Genomic DNA, 20,085 nt, shown 5'->3' with positions numbered 1-20,085 from the left:
ATGATATGGATAGAATATCTTCCCACTAATTAAAGGTCATCTGCTAAAAACTGTGAGTCAGGCTGGCTCAAACGTGCTCTGACCAAAGCCTGCACATCCTTTCCCAAATGGAAGCAGCAGTAAATATGTATTTCTAATTCAAATGTTAGCAGAGCTAGAGAATAAAGCCCATCCATTACAGAGCCCTGCAGCAGTGACAATACTGGCAGCAGTGGTTCTCCCTGAGCAGCTCCCTGCAAACCCAGTCCCACTGATTGTCTCCTGTTCCCCCCTCTCAGCACCATCAGTATCCATCCACGGGGCACTCCCCCCACCACACTCTGTAATCCTCTTACAACAACACCAAAATCCTTCCTGTTCTACTCCTAACCCCCATAATCTACATTATAGGGTACTCAGATTTTCCTAAGCCTGTTTGGTACGGTAACGAGCAGAAAAAGCAATTAAAATTGCTGAGATGTGCCTGAGCAGGTGAGGTGAGGTTCCCTTACAGAGAGGGCACCATGGCAGATGAGAGGGACACACACAGCCTTGGAAGAAAGCCAACTTATTAATGGCATTTGACCATGCAAAACTTGTTGAAATCCCTCTAGAACATCAAACGCCACATTATAATATCTTTACTGAGGTCCTTGCCATTCCCAGGAAATCTTTAATTCCCATTTTAGAGTATGATTTTTATTTCAGGATTATTTTCCAAAGCAAGATTTGTGGGATGTGTTTTGGTTTGTGTTTGGCTTTGTCCCTGCATGGAAAGCGCTCGGGAGCTGGGAAAACATGGACCGGAGCCAGGCCGGAGTCTGGAACGGAGTCGGCAAAAGGGAAAACCCGGACCGGATTTCAACCTGAATCCGGAATGGAGTCAGCAAAAGGGAAAACCCGGGCCGGATTCCAGCTGGAGTCTAGAATGGATTCGGTAAAACAGAAAACCCGGATGGGATTTTCCCCAGAGTCCGGAATGGAGTCAGCAAAAATGAAAACCCAGACCAGATTCTGGCCAGAGTCAGGAATGGAGTCGGGGGAAAGGAAAACACGGACCAGAGTCTGGCTAGAGTCTGGAATGGACTTGGCAAAAGGGAAAACCCAGACCGGATTTCTCCCAGAGTCCAGGATTGAGTCGGCAAAGGGAAAACCTGGACTGGATTTCTCCAGGAGTCCAGAATGGAGTCAGCAAAAGGGAAAACCCAGACTGGATTCCCACTGGAGTCCGGAATGAACTCAGCAAAAGGGAAAACCTGGACCGGCTTTCTCCCAGAGTCCAGAATGGAGTTGGCAAAAGGGAAACTGCTTTTGAGATTGCAGTTGTCCTGCACCATTTTTAAAGTTTTTCGAACCTTCTAATGAATTATTCAATCTCTCAGAGCATTTCCAGATGTGAGATATTATTCTGCAATTCTTAACTCCATTAGTTTTACAACGGTCATGACTTTAGCAGAAAGATCTGAATTTTTCCATTGACATCTATACTTAGACGAGATTCATGGTGAAGCCAAATGAAATGAGAAATAAAAATATCTCTATTTCTGATCCTGCCAAATCTCTAGGTGGAAGTTAAGGAATGAAGACAAATATCAAATGAGTGGCCATATTCCTCTGCTGAGTATATTTAAATATGTTTTACTTTGTTTTTTTCTTTTTTTTTTCTCCCCAGACTTGCCTCTTGTCCCAGTCTATAAACCATTCTCTAACTGTCCTCTTATCTGACCTGGTTTCCATCCAGATGAGTATTTCCAAGCCCTCTCCTGATACCAGACCTCTTATTTCAATCAATCTCCACCCAATTCTCTTCCTTAAACTGCAGCTCAGTTTACCCCTTCAGTTTCTGCTTCCCCTTTCCATTCACAGCTGATATTTCTGTATTTAATCCTGGTTCCCTTTCCCTTCAGGCCCACTTTTCCCAGATTCCCGTCGAGGGTTTGCTGACCCTCCCTGTAATTCTGTTTTCACCCTTTTGCATTTGCAGCAGCTCAGGTGCCCTCTCCATTCAGAAACCCCTTCTATTAGGAACGGGGTCACTGACCCCAAAGGAGATCTAGGCTTTTCCCCTAAAGCTGCATCCACTCTCCCTGGAGCATCTAAGAGCAGGATTCCACCTGGGATTGTTGATAAATGTCAGCTTTCCAAGGATTTTCTGAGCATGAACAAGGAAGTGCAGGGAAAATAATAAAATATCCCATAATTTATTTTTTAAGCTGTTTAGGGTGACAGGTGTAGAGCTTCCTGTTACATGTCCCAGAAGTGGCTCAGAACAAGCTGTGGTGTCAGTTCAGCACTCAGAGAATTCCTCAGGCTGTTTGCTGGAGCTGCTGAGCACCTTCAGGTGTTCAGACAGGGCTGGGTAATGTGGCTGGAGAACTGGAATGTGACCCCAGACCAGGGACCATCCTGTGACTCTCCCCTGCTGATGCCTGCACCCTCCTACTCCTCACAACTGAGGTTCCTGACACAGAAGGTCTTTGCAAAGTTCTGTGTGATGCAGCCACATATCCTTGCAGGCTTTGAATTTTGATCTTATAAAGCTGTCAATATTATTCACTTCTTGTGTAGTGACAGGCAATCACCTCAAACCTGACAAATATTGAGTAATCTACTCAACCTTTTGCCATTCACAGGGAAGCTGACAAATCTTTCTTCTTGGCTATCTTGTTTGTAACAACTTTTTTGACCAAAGAACAGCACTTTTTCTTCAGACATCAGAAATCTCCATCCCAAACTTCCTGACATTCAGCAAGCAAGTCATCTGTGTGCAGGAGCCCACACAGTGTAAAAGCAGCATAATTCCCATTTCTTCCTTCAATTATTTTAAATTCATCTCACAGTGAGAGATCAGGCTTAAAATAGGCTCCATACTTGAACACTACTTCCAGCATTCAGCAAAGCAGATTTCAATGAATTGTGAGGCATTTCTGTTACCTGATGCCAAACCCAACTGCTTTGATGTTAAGATAAAAACATCTTGAATCTATCCAGCAGGACAAGGAAAACACATTTTATGTGTTGTTTACACTCTCATTTGTCCCTTGCCAAAAAAGACAGTGCTTTAAAAGCTTTTAAACTGTTCACATTTCTAACTTGAGCATTGCAATCTTTGTAACCTTTCTGTCCAGTTTGTGCCTGCAGGGATGCTCTGGTGGTCCATGGCAGAGGCTGGACCCTGGCAGTCTCCTCTTATTTAAATTATGGGATAATCCAAAGAAGAGAGATGTTAATGAGGAGGGAATGATCTCTCCAGACATGTTGTTCAAAGCACATATTGATTTCTAGCATGTCATGGCAAGCAAAAGTTTAACAACCATAATTTTATGAAAATGACAATTGAACAGCACATCTGGTGAGAATTCATTTATGCTTTTTACATTTTTAACAACCTGGCTATTTTTACTCTCCTCATCCTCTCAAAGGGAGTACAATGTAATGAAGCATGGAGCTGGAACTAGGCCACACCTCAGCTGGAAAATGTCAAATTCTATTATGCCATCCTCAAAAGCATAAATCATAGCTGTGGATTTTTAAAGGTATAAATGAGGGAGGGAACACCATAAAACATTTATTTGCAATGTATTTATAGTACAGAATGGTAGAGTATGGGATTTTACTTATGTAATGCAGAAATATACCAAATATTTTAAAGTTGAAATTTGTGATACTGTGCATCTTCTCTCTGGTGAGAAATCCCTTTGCACACTGAACTTTCTTGCATTTAATTTTTTCTGGTTGTCAGCCAACAAACTGGCCTGCTCAATGTTAGTTCCTTTGTCACTTAAAATCCTTATTTTATATAGGGCAATAATTTTAATTGTCTTAAGTTTAAATAAATACTTGACTAGTATAATAACCAGGGGTCCACGCTTCATTTTTAATATTAAATTTTACCGTTCATGCATTGTTTCCCATGTTTCATTGCTTAAATTATGTATGGGGAAGAAGCTCTGTCTCTTTGGCAGCAGCAGTACCACAGTTCATAACTATTCAAATAAATAAATAGCATTTACTGAGCATTTAGGAGGAGGAAGGAAGGTTGTCAAACTGTCTTGCTTCCTCTCACTCTTCCTGTTTTCTTCAATATTCCTTTTATTCCAAGAGGTTTTAACTGTGGAAGTCTGACCCTATTTACAATAATTTTATCTTTCTGGATGAGTTCAAGACCTCTCAATTCTGTAACACAGTTTTTAAAGGATTTTCCAGGATATTATGTATAATATGGTTAGATGACATTTATGGGGACAGCTGATATGCTACATAATAATGTGACTATATATATATTCATGAGATATTTTTGCCTGCCATTCACCCTGGAGTAGGGGAGGGTCTCAGAAGAGTATTTAAAAAATGTGTACAACATAAGAATACCAGTAGGCTGATGGAGTTTACAGATAATGCTATAGTCAATGTATAAAAAATAGGCTACATTCATTATTACATAATTAAAATGGACTCAAACTCAACTCACTGCTAACACTAAAACTACTGTACCAATCCCATTACTTATAATCTAGTAAACATGTTCTTAATTTGATCTACAACTTCTATACCCCTACAGCCTTTCAGAGACAAATTATCAGTTGAAAACCATTGCAGAACAGAATTCTGCATTCTGAGGCACATTTTGCTCTGTGCAGATTCTCCTACCTCAAACAGATGATTTTATCACAGCATCCTCGGGTGCAGGAACAAACAACCTCCAGGGTGGCATTTTGTTACAGTCAAGAAAGAAAAAAAAATGAAAGATAAAAAAGAATAAAAAACCCCAAAACCAAACAAAACAAAAACCAAAACCAAACCTACAAAAAAACCCCCACACTAAGTAATGTACCAAAGACTCCTTTATTGCTGCATGTCCTCCTCTTTTATACCCTTCCCCCTTCTTGCCCTGCACCTGAGTGCCCCCTGTGCCCTCTGGGATTGCTCAGCACTCCCTGGCTCAAAGCTGCTCTCCTGTCCTGCACAGGTCCAGCCCATCAGGGATGAGGCCCAGCCACAGCCCCGTTCCCAATCACCCCAGCTGTGTGCCTGCATCCTTTCTTCTTGTGTCCTTTATCCAGAGGGATCTTGTGCAGCTGAACTTTGAGGATTTGTTTCTGACCGAGCCTGGGATCAGTGCATGAGGATCTTTCCCAATGAATATTTCTGTTCTCCAGGTGTGTCTGTGATACAACAGAAATGTAAATGTGGAACAGCCTGGTGCAGCCTGTAGGCATTTATTCCATTTATTCCCCTGTTCCTGCCTCACCACAGCCATTTCTCTGTGGTTCAGGAGACATAAACTGTCAGAGGAGCAGAGATGACCATCTACTGCTTTGACCAACACTGCTGCCATGGTGAATCAGACTTTGAATCTCTGAATCAGGCATTTAAATGCAGATTAGGAAGTGGAGGACGGGTTGAGGATACTCCTGAGCCTGTTTTGCTGAGGACTTGCATTGCAGAATGTCCCACCTGCTGGGACAGCTTCCCGTGCTGAGCACAGGCTCCCTGTGTCACATTGCTGGAGGCCATCCAAGCAGTGACAGGGGTTTCTCTTGTCACATCCATTCATTCATCTGGAATTCCTAATCCTGGAGCTGAAGGTGAAGGCAGTGCAGGTTGTTTGCTCAGAACTGCCTCAGGTCACCCTTGGATGGGATGGGGCAGGAGGGAAAAGTGAATTTTCTCTACTCAGTGATACACACATCACCCTGTATAAACACATAAACTACCTGATCTTTCCATTTTTTTCACTGAGTAGACCATGTAGTTTTTTATTACTTTTAGGAGAAAGCTCTTGATCCTAACAATGCTGATGCCATTTAACTTCATTTTGTATCATTTGTTACCAGCCTATATCTCCACTCTGTTCTTGAGCAGTAGATATTTCAGTGTTGAACATTGGAAATCTTATCTACCATTCTGTTCTGACTGATTTAATCTCCTTGGCTTTAAATTGTCTGTCTGAAATCACTGCAGAATGGATCAAGAGGGGAACACAGCTCATTTAGAAGGAGGTTAAGAAGCTATTCTTGAGTTATTCTTAAGAGTTCTTAACCTATTCTTAAAATTTTAAGGAGCTTTTCTTAGACTGAAGTGCTGCAAGGAGTGAGTTGAAGCTTTAAAGGTGATAAGATAGTTTAAGAATATTATGGTTTGTCTTGGACAGCCTCAGCAGGGATTTCTTTCCCTTCCTGACCACTTCAGTCTGGGCAGCACAGCCACTCTGGAAAGCAGGTGATGGATCAGAGCAGCTTTAAAATAATGATGAGGAATTTGAAGGAAAAAAAGTAAAAAGAGAAGTCAGGGCGTGAGCAAGCTGGAAGGGGAAGCTGTTCCCTGGCAGCAGGGACTGAGCCAAGGGCAGACAACACCCAGAGCAGTCAGCAAAGGGTTAATGTTCAGTGGCCCTGCTCGGCCCTGGATAGACACATTCTCACTGGTTTCCAGCCTTCTCTCTAACACTTAGCTTAGAACTCTGCAGAAACCGGGTTTTTCAGTGTTTGAGCAGACATTTGGCAACTTGTGAAGTGTCAGATGAGCGCTGGTGAATTTGAGAACTGGGGTGAACGTTTGTGTCAGGAAGGAAAAAATCTTCACAGCAGAAAGCGCCCTCTAACCTGAGAGTGGAGATACCTGAAATAAAGTCATTTTCATTTGTTGCAGTTACATTAAAAGCCAAATCCTGCACTGCTGACACTTTACAGCTGTTGAGATCTGGTGTAAGGGACTGGCTGCACACTGGAAACTCAGTCAGTATAAAGTGAAGGTGGTGAAGGTTTAAACTGGGGCCTAAATATCATTTACCATGAGAGATTATGGCTGAAAAGTCCTATTTGAAGTGCCAGCAAGGCAGAGAGAGCAGCCTGTAGGATTCAGGAAAGCAGGATTCCTGCTGGGCAGTCCTGTCCAACATCAAGGCTGTGGCAGTCAAGGCACTGAGGGCTCTCCTGCCTTGGTTCCTGGGGTGCAGTCCCAAAGAAATTCCTTGGACCAAGTGTTCAGCCTTCCTGAATTTCTCTGACCCCCCTGGGACACAGGCCCTTCTCTATGGATTCTCATCTGCATGATAAAACACTTCACAAATCTAAAACACAATTCACTGGACTATTGCTAGGGAATTTTAGATTTATCATCACTCCTACTAATTCCATTTAATCCATTAATTTGCCTTCTATTAATTCATCACAGCGTTCTGGGCTGGCTGGGTTTTTTTCCCTGCTCATCTGCGAGGTGTTGGATGCTGACAGTGACGGAAACCTCACAGGAAGCATTGACAAGGTCTGAAAAATAATTCTGGAGCCCTTGTGTTGCTAAGGAAGTTTCATCAGTAGAACCAACGATTTGAGATTGTTTTCTCAGCAGTGCATGAGATAAATGAGATTCAGTAATTTTGAAATCTGAAGGAACAATCTTATCAGTTTGCTGGCCACCCTGAACAGAATGCATCAAAAAAGATTGATAGGGAACAGGGATACCTGTTTTCTTTCAAAGCAAAAAAGCCCTGCAAAAATATTTTATGGAGCTGTTTTTTACCCACTTCATTTTGCTTCATTAAATATAAAATCTATATGTTTTGTATAACTAGCTTTTCATTCTCCACTGCTGGGATAAGCAAATTGGTAAATGAAAAGAAAAACAGGTGAAATTCATTACATTAGAAAATAAGGCTCTCTATGAGGTCTGAGCTGCTGGAATATTTAATGTGGTACCTTCCAGAATTTTCCCAGTGGGTAAAGGAATCTCTCAGAAAAACTTTGTTTACACAGCTTAACCTAAGATGCATCTCTATTGAGAAAAGAAGGAAATTTTCTTTTCCATCAGCTACAAAATTTGACTGTTTTGAAATCCACCATCCCCAGGTGTATGACAAAAAATGTTCAGACTAATGAAGATAAATAATGTGACTGCAAAAGCCAATGTCCAAATACAAACAAAGAGCAACTTTTGTTTGCTGAGTCTCTTGCCTATGTACAGCAAGGCCTGGCTATTTGAATAAATATGAAATATTCCACTTCCCCAGGAGCAGGACTGGGCCCAAGAGTGGCAGGTGATCTGTTCCTGTGGCTCCAGCATTCTGGAGCCATCTGAGGGGAATACATGACACAAATCTGTGCAGCTCAATTTAATGTGCCTGGTTAAACGAGCACAAACATTCCCGAGCAGTGCATTTGCAGCGCAGAGATATTCGTGTCACAGTATCCCTGCTCAGGATGTATTTGGAAGGTAATTGGAGGGGATGAAACATTCTAAAGGGATCATTAGAATGTGCAGAATACTTTTGAAATGAACAAAGAAAAATCTGCTTTTTTCTAAAGTTAGTTTAACTGAGCTACTTCCAAGCAAAAGTATATTCTGGTAATGATAGCTGTTGAGGGATGAAAACTGTATTTCAGTTAAGAATCTATTATTTTTATTAGAATTATAATTAATTACTCTTAATTTTTACTTCAAATTTTGTCTGTACAATACTGTGAGTGATAATCCTATTTTAACAGCAATTAATCTGGTGTTAATATACCACTGAGCAATTTTCAAAGTGCATTTGACTGAGTTACAAATAAAACCTCTCCAGGTTCAAAGTGTTTTGATTTTACCACGTGCATCTCATTTGGGAGATTTCTGGTGATTCCTTTTGCCAGTAAAAATAGATAACTTCTATTTTTGGGCTCCAGGCTTTTAATTCTCAGACAGTGCCATGAATCACTGAATATATTCCCAAAGTCTGAGTTTCCAGGCCGTCCAGACCTGCCCAGCTGGTGTCAGTCAGCAGAGCCTCCCTGCTCAGCTGGCCCTGTGCAAGAGCTCTCTTGTGCTTTTAGCCAATTCCCTTTTCTGATGTTTTGATTTTCTTTTGCCTTTTCTCACCTCTCTGGAGCAGTTTCAGACTATCAGTCCACAAAGGCCTGAGTTATTTTGGGGGACAGCTCATTTGTAACTGACTTTTTTTTTGTTTTTCTCCTGGGGCAATATGATGTAGGTTGGAAGTGTTGGTTTGCTTTTATACAGAGGAGTTAATCTGATCAAAGTGCTCCAAATGTGCTCTATGCAAACCAATTCCTATAAATCTCAAAGCTGGATTTAATCTGTGTTCTCCTTTAGCTTTTTTTTTTTTTTCTGTAGTGAAGGTGTATTTTTCTCATGTATTTTTCTCATGTGCATCTCTGTCACGTCTACCTAATTCTGTTCTTACATGTGTGTATTTTATTCCACATAAATGAACTTGGCATTAAAGTTCTCACCCATAAACTGGTCCACAGCTGCCTAAATAGAAATATTCTGATAATTAAGATGACAGTGGATGGCTGCTTCCTCTCTTTGATTGCAAAAGAAATGTCCAACCCCTGGCCAGCACGTCCCGGGGCTCCTTCCCACGCAGGAGCTGTGTGTGTGTGGGGCTCAGCACGTGTGTGTGTGTGTGTGTGTGTATTTTGGAGTCAGGCACGTTCCTCAGGCCCTCAGAGCACATCCTGTTATGAGGAAACAGCAATTCAATTGTGTCTTGGTGCAACAATACACAATTTTGGAAAAGTTTCAATGATAGTCACCAATGGGTTATCAGGCAATGCTTCCCTGAAAGCATCACAGCCCAGCCAGGGGATTTGGAGGTTTTGATAAAAATGGAGAACTCTGCCCATTTTGTTACACTCTCACAAGAATTTTACTTTTCCTCTGCAATCAGAGAATCCCAGAATGGTTTGGGTTGGAAGGAACTGAAAGCTCATCCCATCCCACCCCTGCCATGGCAGGGACACCTCCCACTGTCCCAGGTGCTCCCAGCCCTGTCCAGCCTGGCCCTGGGCACTGCCAGGGACCCAGGGGCAGCCACAGCTGCTCTGGGCACCTGTGCCAGGGCCTCACCAATAATAACTTTATATTAACTAAATATTAACTTTAGGTGAGGTTTAACTGCTCTGCCCTAAGGCTAGGGCACCCCTTTCTTTTCTGGGTGTGCAGCTTTTGTTCTTAGGGTGCATCTTGGGGCACAGACACATCTCTAACCATCCTCTTTGATTTCTCTTCCCAATCCTCTGTCCAATCTTTCCATTAGCTTTTTTTGGGGGGGTTGGGAGGGGGTGGCATGTCACCAGGTTCCCTTTTTTGGTCAGGTATTGTTATATAAAGAAAAATTAATGTAAGGTAAAAAGTAGATGCCTTTAAAAAGATACCAATAAATCATTCAAAGTCTGTCAGTTTTCTGCACAGGCTGCTAGGAGAATAGATTTAATGGATCTACATACAAAACTGAGATTTTCTATATTGCTGAAGTTTTCCTTATCTGGCTGAGCTTTGCATCATTTGGAAGCAGCCCCAGCCGTGGGAAGACTCCACTGATTTCTCTCAAGGAGTGCTTTGGTTGTGGGGGAGTCCATCCATAACTTCCCTATAAGTGTTTCTGGATGTATATTTTGAGGCACAAAGCCTAAGAATACAGCACAGAATGTGACAATGCAGAATGTAGAAAGAAGCTGTTGGTTACCATTGGTATTTTTAGGCTCCTCGTTTCAGGAGGATGCCAAAAGCAAACTGCAGCAGTCAGATCCAACTGCATTATTCCTCAAGGCAGTATAAAATAGTGAGACAATTTCAGAAACTAGATTAAGAATCATAGTTTTTCTTGCTGCATAAAATTGCTGAAATTGTATAGAAATCTGTATTGTGGATCACAAGTTAATGTAAAAATTCCAAGCTATTTTTTTTTTCACTTTATCTGTTTAAGCTACTGGGCAAGTTGTTACATGAATAAATTTATTTTCTTCCTCTGAAACTGTATAATATTAAATGCTGTGTTGTTGGCATAAAATATAAGTTGATCAGACAGACAAAGATTATTATTCTGACAACTGTATACACAAGGGTATCATTGTACATTGAATTTCGGTGTGTAATATGGTATAAATCTTCATGAGAGACTCAACTTTTATTGGCTGCACAGAAGGTGCTTTTCCTTATTAAATATGGGAGATGGTCCCAGGGGGATTTTTTTAAAAATATCTTTATCCATTTTTTTCCAGCCAGTCTCTGTGCCCTGGGAGGCTCCTGAATTCAGCAGCATGAGGAATTCTTCCTGGAATGCCTGGATGGAGACACAGCCGTGCTTGGAATGTTCTACCCACACAAGCCTCACCCTTCCCTTTCCATAAACTCTGTCTGGAGCCTGCAGGACACCAAAATTCACCTAAATTCAGAGAAACATTACCAGTGAAACCCTAAAATCACCCTGGACCTGCACTCCTGTCATTCCTGGCTGTCCCTGACTGTTGCCACCCTCTCTTTGCACCTGCTGAGGATTTTGGGGCACCCACAGACTCTCTTCACTTCTGCACAAAATGAAGGGCAGAGAGTGAGAGACCCTCCTGTGGAATTCAAACTGCGTCCATCATTTCCCTGGCCAGTGCAGGGATTTCAGCTTTTATTGGCCAAGAGTGAGAAGGAGATTTCACCAACTGTCCATGCAGAGGGTTCCCCACCCTCCTAAACCAGCAAGCCCCAGGAGACTGTGGAATTTCGTGGTTTCTGTCCCCCTCCAGGTGGATCATGAGTTGGTGGCACTGCTCAGCTGGGAGGGCTCTGGGCACAGGGTGAGACTGCATTTGGAGCTGCTGAAATGCCAGCTCTCCATGGGTTCACAGACTGCACTGCACAAGCCTCTTGAATCTCTGTTGGACATCCCTGTCCCCACCTGGAGGTGGGAATTGGGTGGATCTTTCCTGGGAGTCCCTCTGTGCCCCCACACCCCCCCTGTTTAGGGGTTCATTCATGGCCCTGTCCCACAGAATGGGTGAGGTTTGGGGGATAAAGGCAGGGCTCAGATCTGGGCTGGGCACCCTTCCTTTAAATCAGACAAGATCAGGGCTCAAACTTGCAATACTTCCCTTCTTTGCTATGAAAATTTGTTAATTGTGACATTTCAGACCCTATTAGAGTCCACATGAAAACTTGGCATTGCTAATTTTTTTACAATTTATAGCATCAAAGTCTTCCCAGCTGTCCAAAATTATTTCATCCTGGTACTTTCTGTTTTGACTTTATAGTTTGATGCACTCAGACTATACCAGCACTTTTTATACCAGTACCAACTATAAAGTTTATATGCATCACCTTTATAGCATAAGTAAGGACTATGAAATGTTGTCTTTCTGCTACTGATTTGTGCATTATTATGTTGAGAGACAGCAACAGCTGTAAGGACAAAATAACACTTATTTCACCACCCACAGGAACATGAAATTGCATACATTGTTTTTAAAATTAGCTATCACATGTAAAGTTTGATTGTATATAGCTAAACAATAAAAGTAAGTGCATGTTTAGGTGCTCTTCAAATGAGGTCACAATGCTGATGAAGTTCTCAGTATTTCTCTGATTTTATGAGATTCCAGGGGCAGTGATGAGATGTGTGGCACACAGGTACAAGTGGCCAATTTCAAAATGCCCTAAATATAACTTGATGGGCTAATCACATTTACAGTCCACAAAATGTGCATGAATGCATAAGGATGTGAGAAAAACACATCCAGTGAGGAAATAATAAACTATCCAAGTGAATATGTATTATTCACTGCTAATTTTAATTAAGACTCAGTCTTAATTCTCATGTACAAAATAGAAAATATGTATTTTGGTATACAGAGTTTCCACAGCCTCATTTTGCACTCTTTTCTTCAGTTAGAAGTGGGTAAATGTTGTTTTTTTTAAGGCAGAGCTGTTTAGGAGTGGCCTCTGGGTCTCCATCGTGTGCCTGGATGTTTGCAAACCCCACAGGAGGGCCCAGGGCTCACAGTTCCTACAAACTCCGCTCCCCAGGGGAGGGACAGCACAAGGCATGAGGAATGAGGGGGAACAATTCTTTCTCAAACACTGATCCAGCTGGAACACTTCAAAATTCTGATCCAGGAGGAGAAATGATCACTGGGGCTGCTCTCCTCCAGGGCACCTGGAGCTCAGAGCAAAGCTCCTGAGTTATCAGCTGGGGAGTTCAGCATTTATCTTCTGAAGTCACTGCCAAAGGCATACAGGCAGAATAAAGAGTAACACCACACTGATAAATATGCATCACTTCCCCTGCCTTCCATAAGAATTGTACAAAATGGAAAAGCATAATTGGACTCTTAGTAAATCTAATAGAGCAGAATTTATTTCAGGGTGGGTTTATTTTTTTTTTTTTCCCAGATTAAATCTTTGTAACATCAGATTTCAACCTGCTGTGAATGACTTTTGGGTCTGATTTACGAATCTTTCAGATGGAGAATGTCATATGGAAACAAAATAAATGCTTCCTTGGCCGTGGTTTTTGGTTATGAGAATTTATCTGACTGGGGGGAAACAGAAGAGGAACTGTGCTGTGCTTGCTGAAGGAGTGAGTGAGTTTGTCACCTTGAGAACCTGGGATCTCCACTGGTGGATGGGGAGTCCCCAGAGGCCTCCTGTGCCTCCCATCCCTCTCCTGTCCCCTGTGCCACCACAATGGTTTTGGTTCATTCTCATGGCAGATCTCCAGCCTGAGTGTGGGACTGAGGAAGGAAAGGATGGCAGAGTCCCTGAGTGCAGCAATCCCATCCCCAAGCTGCATTTCAGATGGCAAAGGAATTCACAATAAAATGTTTCTTCCACTTTCTCATTTCGTGATCCCATTTTTCTCTCAGGGGCAGAGGATCTGAGATGCAAATTATTGGTTTTGTCTCTGAGGGAGACTCTTTATGGCACTCTGAGCTCTGACAGAGGCATGGTGAGAGCTGGCAGGTCTTTTCTGCCTGCCTCCCACCATACTCATCCTGGTGAGTACTCAATGTGCCTTCATTTTACCCTTTTGATTATAAAGAACATTAAAACCAGGACTGAGAATGCCTTAAAATCTTTCCAGCTCACAGTGTGATAAACTGCAGTCAAACAAGAGAAATTACTGAACATTTTTGCTAATTAGGAGATGGTTTGCCAAATATCTTAACTATTTTTTTGAAATGTTCCAAAAGCAAGTAAGAAATGGCCATAAGAACTACTGGCTACTGTTCAGGAAGACTTGATGGACTGACCTGTGGTGGTTGCACTGAAATAAAACATAAAAACAGAGACAGCAGAAGGCAAGAATGGCCAGACTGTGTTGAACAAAAAGGTGTCAAGCCCAGACCCTCCACAAGAATATTCCAAGGCACATTCAGGTGCCATTAAAGCCATGTACCTCTGTGCCTACAACTCCTTAAGGACACCTATGAGGATGACACAAGCCAAAGGTTGTATCTGTGTGTTTAATCACCCTAGACAGCTCAATCTTGATTAATTTAGCTGTTCCTTATGCAGGTTATGCTGTACAGCCTCAAAAGCTTAGAATTAAAAGTACATTTTTCTAATGTTAGCTGATACTTGATTTGCAGCCCTTAATTTGTCCTTGTAGATAATGATAATGTTTCATTACACCACTGTAGAGTTACAAATCTTTTATGACAATTTCAATTGTCTATTTGTTTATTATCTGGCAATAAACCCTCCAAAAACCTTATTCCCATGCTGTTGCCTTCACTTCCACTTCACACACGGTCACAGAAGTCTTTGAGGTGGGAACAAATGACTTCCTGGGACCTCATCACCCCGGATTATTCCATCAGTCAATACAATCTAGAGTCAACAATTTCCTTCAGTGCCAAGCAGAATCACAAACACCTAAAACCGTTTTTAACAGGCATGAAGGAGCAGAACCCACCATGAATGTTCTGCACAGCAAACACTTGTGAATGTTCACCTGAGCCTCCCTCTCCCTGGAAGCAGCTCTCCAGCACAGCAAGCAGGACCCTGAGCACTCTGGGCTCCGTTTCATCCCACAGCCAGCTGGCCAGCAGCTGCAGGTGGTTGGTGGCACTGGGAAAACCTGGAATGAGTGCCTGGTGTCCTTTCCCCACTGAAGGACATCAGGCTGGGTGTTTTTCTTTCCTACCTGGTGGAAGGTGCTGACGTGATTTGGGAAATGAAGAGGGTGGTACAGGATAGTTACAGGTTTTATGTCAGAGGCTGAACATCTGCAGACAAAATAAAAAATTTTATTTGCCTCCCTCTGGCCTTGTATAGTTCCAACAGACAACTGGGCCAGGGTTTTAATATTGCCAAATGTGTGGCCAAAAAGGCCCTAAATCACAGGACACGTGGGAAGGAGCACAGACAGATCCATCCCACCTGAGTGAGCAAACAAAGAACAGCACGGGGCTGGAGGCAAGAGCTGGGGGCAGAGGCCTGAAGAAGATGGGGGAGGAAGAGAGGAAGAATATTCTGGGAGGTTCTGGGAGGTTCAGGGATGGGCAAGGAGGGGCTGTGAGGATGCTCCAGGGATGCTCCAGGCTGACAGCTCAAACCAGCAGCAGCTGGCCAGGAACACCCCAATATTCCTGGAGCCACTTTGGGGACAGAACCAGGGCATGGTGGCTCTGTTCAGCTGAGGATGAAGGCAGAGCTGGGGCACAGAACACATTTGGGTTTTCTGCCCCGACACAGAAAATGTGCCAGGAGCTCTGGGGACCTGCTCTGTTCTGGAGAAAACTGCACAGAAAATGTCAGGGCAGGCCCTGCAGGTCAAATGTCTGGGTTTGGGGAGAAAAACCCTGGCCCCTTCACTGCCCTCAGAATGAAAAGAAAAGCAGACTTGAAAGCAAAATATCTTCTATGGTGCTTCTAAATATCCTGCAGCAGTTTATCACTGGATTAAAATCTATTAGAAATAAGTACCAAATGGTGCAAACTTCAGCTTCACTGCCCTATTCAGGAGGGAAAACAGTATTTTACAAAAAAACTCCTCAAACTTCCAAAATTAGCATCATCAAAGAAAAAGTACCAGTGTATTTGTATATTCAGGAAAATGACTCCTGAAGGAAGACTTCCCAAAATTACTTCTGGCTCTGTGTAATTCAGGGAGATAGATGCATATGCCCATGAATTGTTTAACTGGAGAAATGTCTTTTATTCCTGTATAGCAGATGCACAAAGGGAATGGGAGTGTTTTATAACTTAGGCTTTTAAATAATAAATAAATGCTGACGTTGTCAGCTGAGACATCTTGATTTTTGTGCACTGTGTAATACTGAAATGTACAAATATTTTTTTAGAAAGAATTAGTTTTCCCTTTTTAAAAAGAATATGAAACCTCGAGAATATGATAAAACATCACAGTTGGTTTCTAAATGCTTTGCATCTTAATATGGTTGAAGTTAAGGCAGTAAGTAATTTCTGAGTTTTTCCCTTGAGCCACGTAGTTCTTTTCATATGTAATTATTCTCTGAGTGCATTAGATAATGCTATGGTTCCCACAGCTGTATACACATCTATAAATCATTAATGAGGCAGTTAACTGAAACAAAACTATAAAAGATTTGCATTACCCGGCAGAACCCAGCCTTAATTGACTTCCAGTTATTTACAATTAATTTTTCCATTTGGAATAATGATTGCAAGCAACTTAGGGTTTTTTATTACCGAGGAATTAGATGCTGACTATTCATCAAAAGTTTTTGCAGAGAGGCTGTGTCAGTGGACAGCAATGAGCTGGAGGCAATGTTATTTTTACAGGCACACACTCCCCCCACACTGGCCGAGGGGATGGGGCATGTGCAGTAAAATGCACACAGGAGCCAGCACAAACTTTTTTGTCCTTTTTATCACATACCTAAGTTTAACTACAATTAATTTCTTCTCTTTATAGCATTCATCTGAAAGGCAATAGGATGAATAGGGCTGGCTGCAGTTCCACATAGAATAAACTGCATGAATGAAGAGTGAGTAAATATTTATTTCCATCTTTCAAGACTGCAAGATAGACACTGGGGAATAAACAATGCAGAGGCTGTCGAGTAAATATTATTCCATTATGCTATTTAAAAATTACTTTTATAGAGCCATGGAGCACAGAGTAAACCCTCATTAAGCTGTCATTGTTTGAGTCAGGCCCAGGACTGGGGCTGCGTGTCAGAGCCTGGACAGACACACGGAAGGGATCAGCTCCTTGTGCCATGTGAGCATAACTCTGGCTGACACTAATGGGCTGGGGATGTGTTCATCAGGAAGGGATGTCACCTTCAAATTCCTAATAAAACCCAAGTCAGAAATCACCAGGCCCATTTGCAGCAGCTGATGTTATCTCCCTCACCCTTCAGCCTTTCCAGAATGCCTGAGCACAGGGCAGTGGAGATTCCTGGCTGGGAACCACACTGGGAAATGAGTCAATCTCAGGTTTTGGGGTGCACTGCACTGCCTCCCTGGAAATCAATCCTTCCCTGAGACTGAGCAAATGATCCTTTAATGATTTCCCCTTGCTACCTTTATGGGGTACAAAACCCATACAATAAACATTTGGGTTGTTGTCTGTTCTCCCCCTCAGCTGCAGCTGCCATACTGAGCTAGTTAAATGTCCTGCTTTATTTTCTTGTTTAAAATAAATAATTTTGCTGTCCTTTGGCTAACATTTGAGCCTCTCCACTCGTGCCAGCTGGCTGGGCTGCCCTGAGCCAGGCACTGCAGGTGAAAGCAGCCCTGTGAACACAGGGAGGGCATGGGGAGCTTTGATTTCTGTGCATCTGGTTTAGACCAAGACACAGCCACTGGTGAATGTAGGGGAATTTAATTCTGAGTGATGGCAAAGCAAGAGGCTGCCCTCTGCCTTATCAATAGGTGCCAGCAAGAGGCCACTGGAATTGATCTAGGAAATGACAACCCAGCACTGTAACCTTGAAAACCCTGCAATCTCCTGCTGGAGTCATTTTTCCCAGGTTCTGTTCTGCTGGGCTGTGCTGCAGAGTGTGATGTAAAGTGAGGTGACAGCCTGGCCATGGGTCACTCAGCCTGTCAGTGATTCCAGCCTTGGCAAATTGGCCCTGCCTCCTCACCAGCCCATGAACTCCACAGACACTTCACTTCCTCATGCTGCACTGGCTGCTGCAGCAGTTCAGCTGGAAAAGCACTTCCACGTGTGAAGGCTGAGAGGCTTTTCCTTTGGGAATCAAGCTGGTACCAGATGAGCAAACAATATTATTATTTTCATTAAGATATCACATCCTGTCAACACACAACATTGGCAATTGCATTTCAAATAGCTGTGCCTTCACAAATGGTACAGTAAATTTAGCCAGTGTTTTTGCTGTGTCCATGATCCTCCTTACTGGGTTTGTCCTGGAGTGGGAAAAGCTCTATTTGTACCCTCAGAACTGCAGTGACTCTTTAGGCACAGAGGTAATATTGCTGACAAAGATTATCAGAGTGACCAACCCCTATCCTGAAGAGTCTGATGCTGCCTGTCTTCAAGCAGCAAAAAAGAAATACTCTGGCTTGGGAGGTTGCTTTGAAGAATTCAAGACCAATTCAAGTGAAAACAAAACTTTCATTTGGTGAAAATTTATATTAATTTCAAAAAACCTGGTAACTATAAAAAGCAAGCAATTTACTTACCAGCCTCCACAAATCAGGAGTCTTGGTCCTGCAGGGTTTCTCCTCCCAGCGGCAGAGTTCTCACTTCCCTAAGTCTCCTTACAGCTGGGTTTGGTTTGGTGTAAGAGTCAGCACCTGTGAATCCAGGCTGTGGATTAAACACAATTGCTTTTCTCTTTTCCCTTTATGCTTTTTTTCTTTTTTTCCCCCAAGTTAGTATGAGCAGAACATAATATACTAGAAGAAATAAAGAATTACAGTCAGGATGTGAGGAATTACATTTTTTTCCTTTGGAATGGAATTTCAATATTCAACTATAAAGAAAAAGCCCCGAAAAGAATCGGAGCTTTTTCCACTGCTTTGCACATTGTAAAGTCATTTCAACATTGTAATATAGGTGTCAAACGTTACTAAATCAGCTGTCAAATGCTACCAAACACTCACTTTGCACAGGTGTAAATGATCACATAAAATGCAAAGCACTGATCTGACACCAAAAATCTCTGTGTACCATTTCTGTCTTCAGCAGCTTTACAGAACTATCAAGAAAAAGTCCAATGAGGAGTTTATTCCTTGTTTTTAAGCATTTTTGGTCTGTTTTCTTACTTTTAGGGATGTGGTTTCACCCTCTGCTCCAGCTGACACCAAGAAGGAGAATGCAAAAATTTGCATGGAATAGCTTTGGCCCGATCTACAAAGAACAATATTATGTTTCATAATAATGTTCCAAATGTTACATTTTTCCTGCCAAAACCTCTCTTTTGTAAGTGTCCCAGCATCATCAACTGATGGCACACAGCTCTGGGAATAAACACTTTCAGCTAATGGCAGGAATTGTCAGGGAAACACAAACCAGGTATTTCTCCCTGACAGAGAATGAAACACAGGATTAAAGTTAAACACCAAATCCTACCAGCACTGGAGCGAATTAAGATTTATTTTTCATTCCTGGTAATTCTTTCCTCTCTTTTTAGCTAACTCACCTTGTTTCACTTAGTGCCAGTGGTTTTTTCCTGTTTGGCCACTTTGGTGGATGAGGGGGACAGTCCATTTTAGGCATGTGGCTTTGGGTAACAAGGTGAAGCTTCAGGCAAACCCCAGGTCCTAAAGGAGCACCCAGCAGGCTCCTGTACCATGTCCAGCTGTCCAAGGGCAGGACAGGGTGACCACAAACACCTCCCTGCCCTCCTGCAGCACAGCCCCAAAGGTCCATCCATGTGCTGCTGGGACATTCAAGTGATTCATGCAGAGCATTTAAATCAGGCTGTGTACAGCAAAAACTCTCAATAACCTTAATGTCAGGGGTGTGGGACTGCAACATTTATTGTGAGAGAGCTGTGACACAAACCTCACCATAATGAAACCATTTCAGGTAACAACTCAGGAGGAACTGAGTTTGTCTCCACTGTTTTACTTTGGGTTTTCTTGTGAAAAGTAAGTCTGGCCCACTGGGGGCTGAGTGAAGCACACAGTGATTAATTAGAGCTGGATGGATTTTGTATAGCTCAATATGAACACGTCACTTCTCTGGCTGCTCCATCTCCATCTTCCCTCTGACCAGCCAGAATTTATTCCAGAATCCTTGTTCTGGTACCAGGAGCAGCAGGTATCTATCTATCTATCTATCTATCTATCTATCTATCTATCTATCTATCTATCTATCTATCTATCTATCATCTATCTTTATTTCTTTATTTATATAAATTTATTTCTATACACACA

At 42.4% G+C, this 20,085-nt stretch overlaps 1 long non-coding RNA gene across 1 annotated transcript in view; it reads left to right on the top strand.

The window, feature by feature from the left end:
• Positions 1 to 13,585, top strand: part of LOC136562619 (uncharacterized) — a 51,781-nt gene extending 38,196 nt beyond the window's left edge. Inside the window, exon 5 of the long non-coding RNA XR_010784535.1 lies at positions 10,980 to 13,585. This is a non-coding gene — a long non-coding RNA (uncharacterized lncRNA). The remainder of the gene's footprint in view (positions 1 to 10,979) is intronic.
• The last annotated feature ends 6,500 nt before the right edge of the window (positions 13,586 to 20,085 follow it).

This window comes from Molothrus aeneus, chromosome 14, assembly GCF_037042795.1.
Source record: "Molothrus aeneus isolate 106 chromosome 14, BPBGC_Maene_1.0, whole genome shotgun sequence".
Classification (NCBI taxonomy): domain Eukaryota; kingdom Metazoa; phylum Chordata; class Aves; order Passeriformes; family Icteridae; genus Molothrus; species Molothrus aeneus.
The sequence above is the reverse complement of the archived record's forward strand: the minus strand, read 5'-3'. Positions and strand labels throughout refer to the sequence as shown.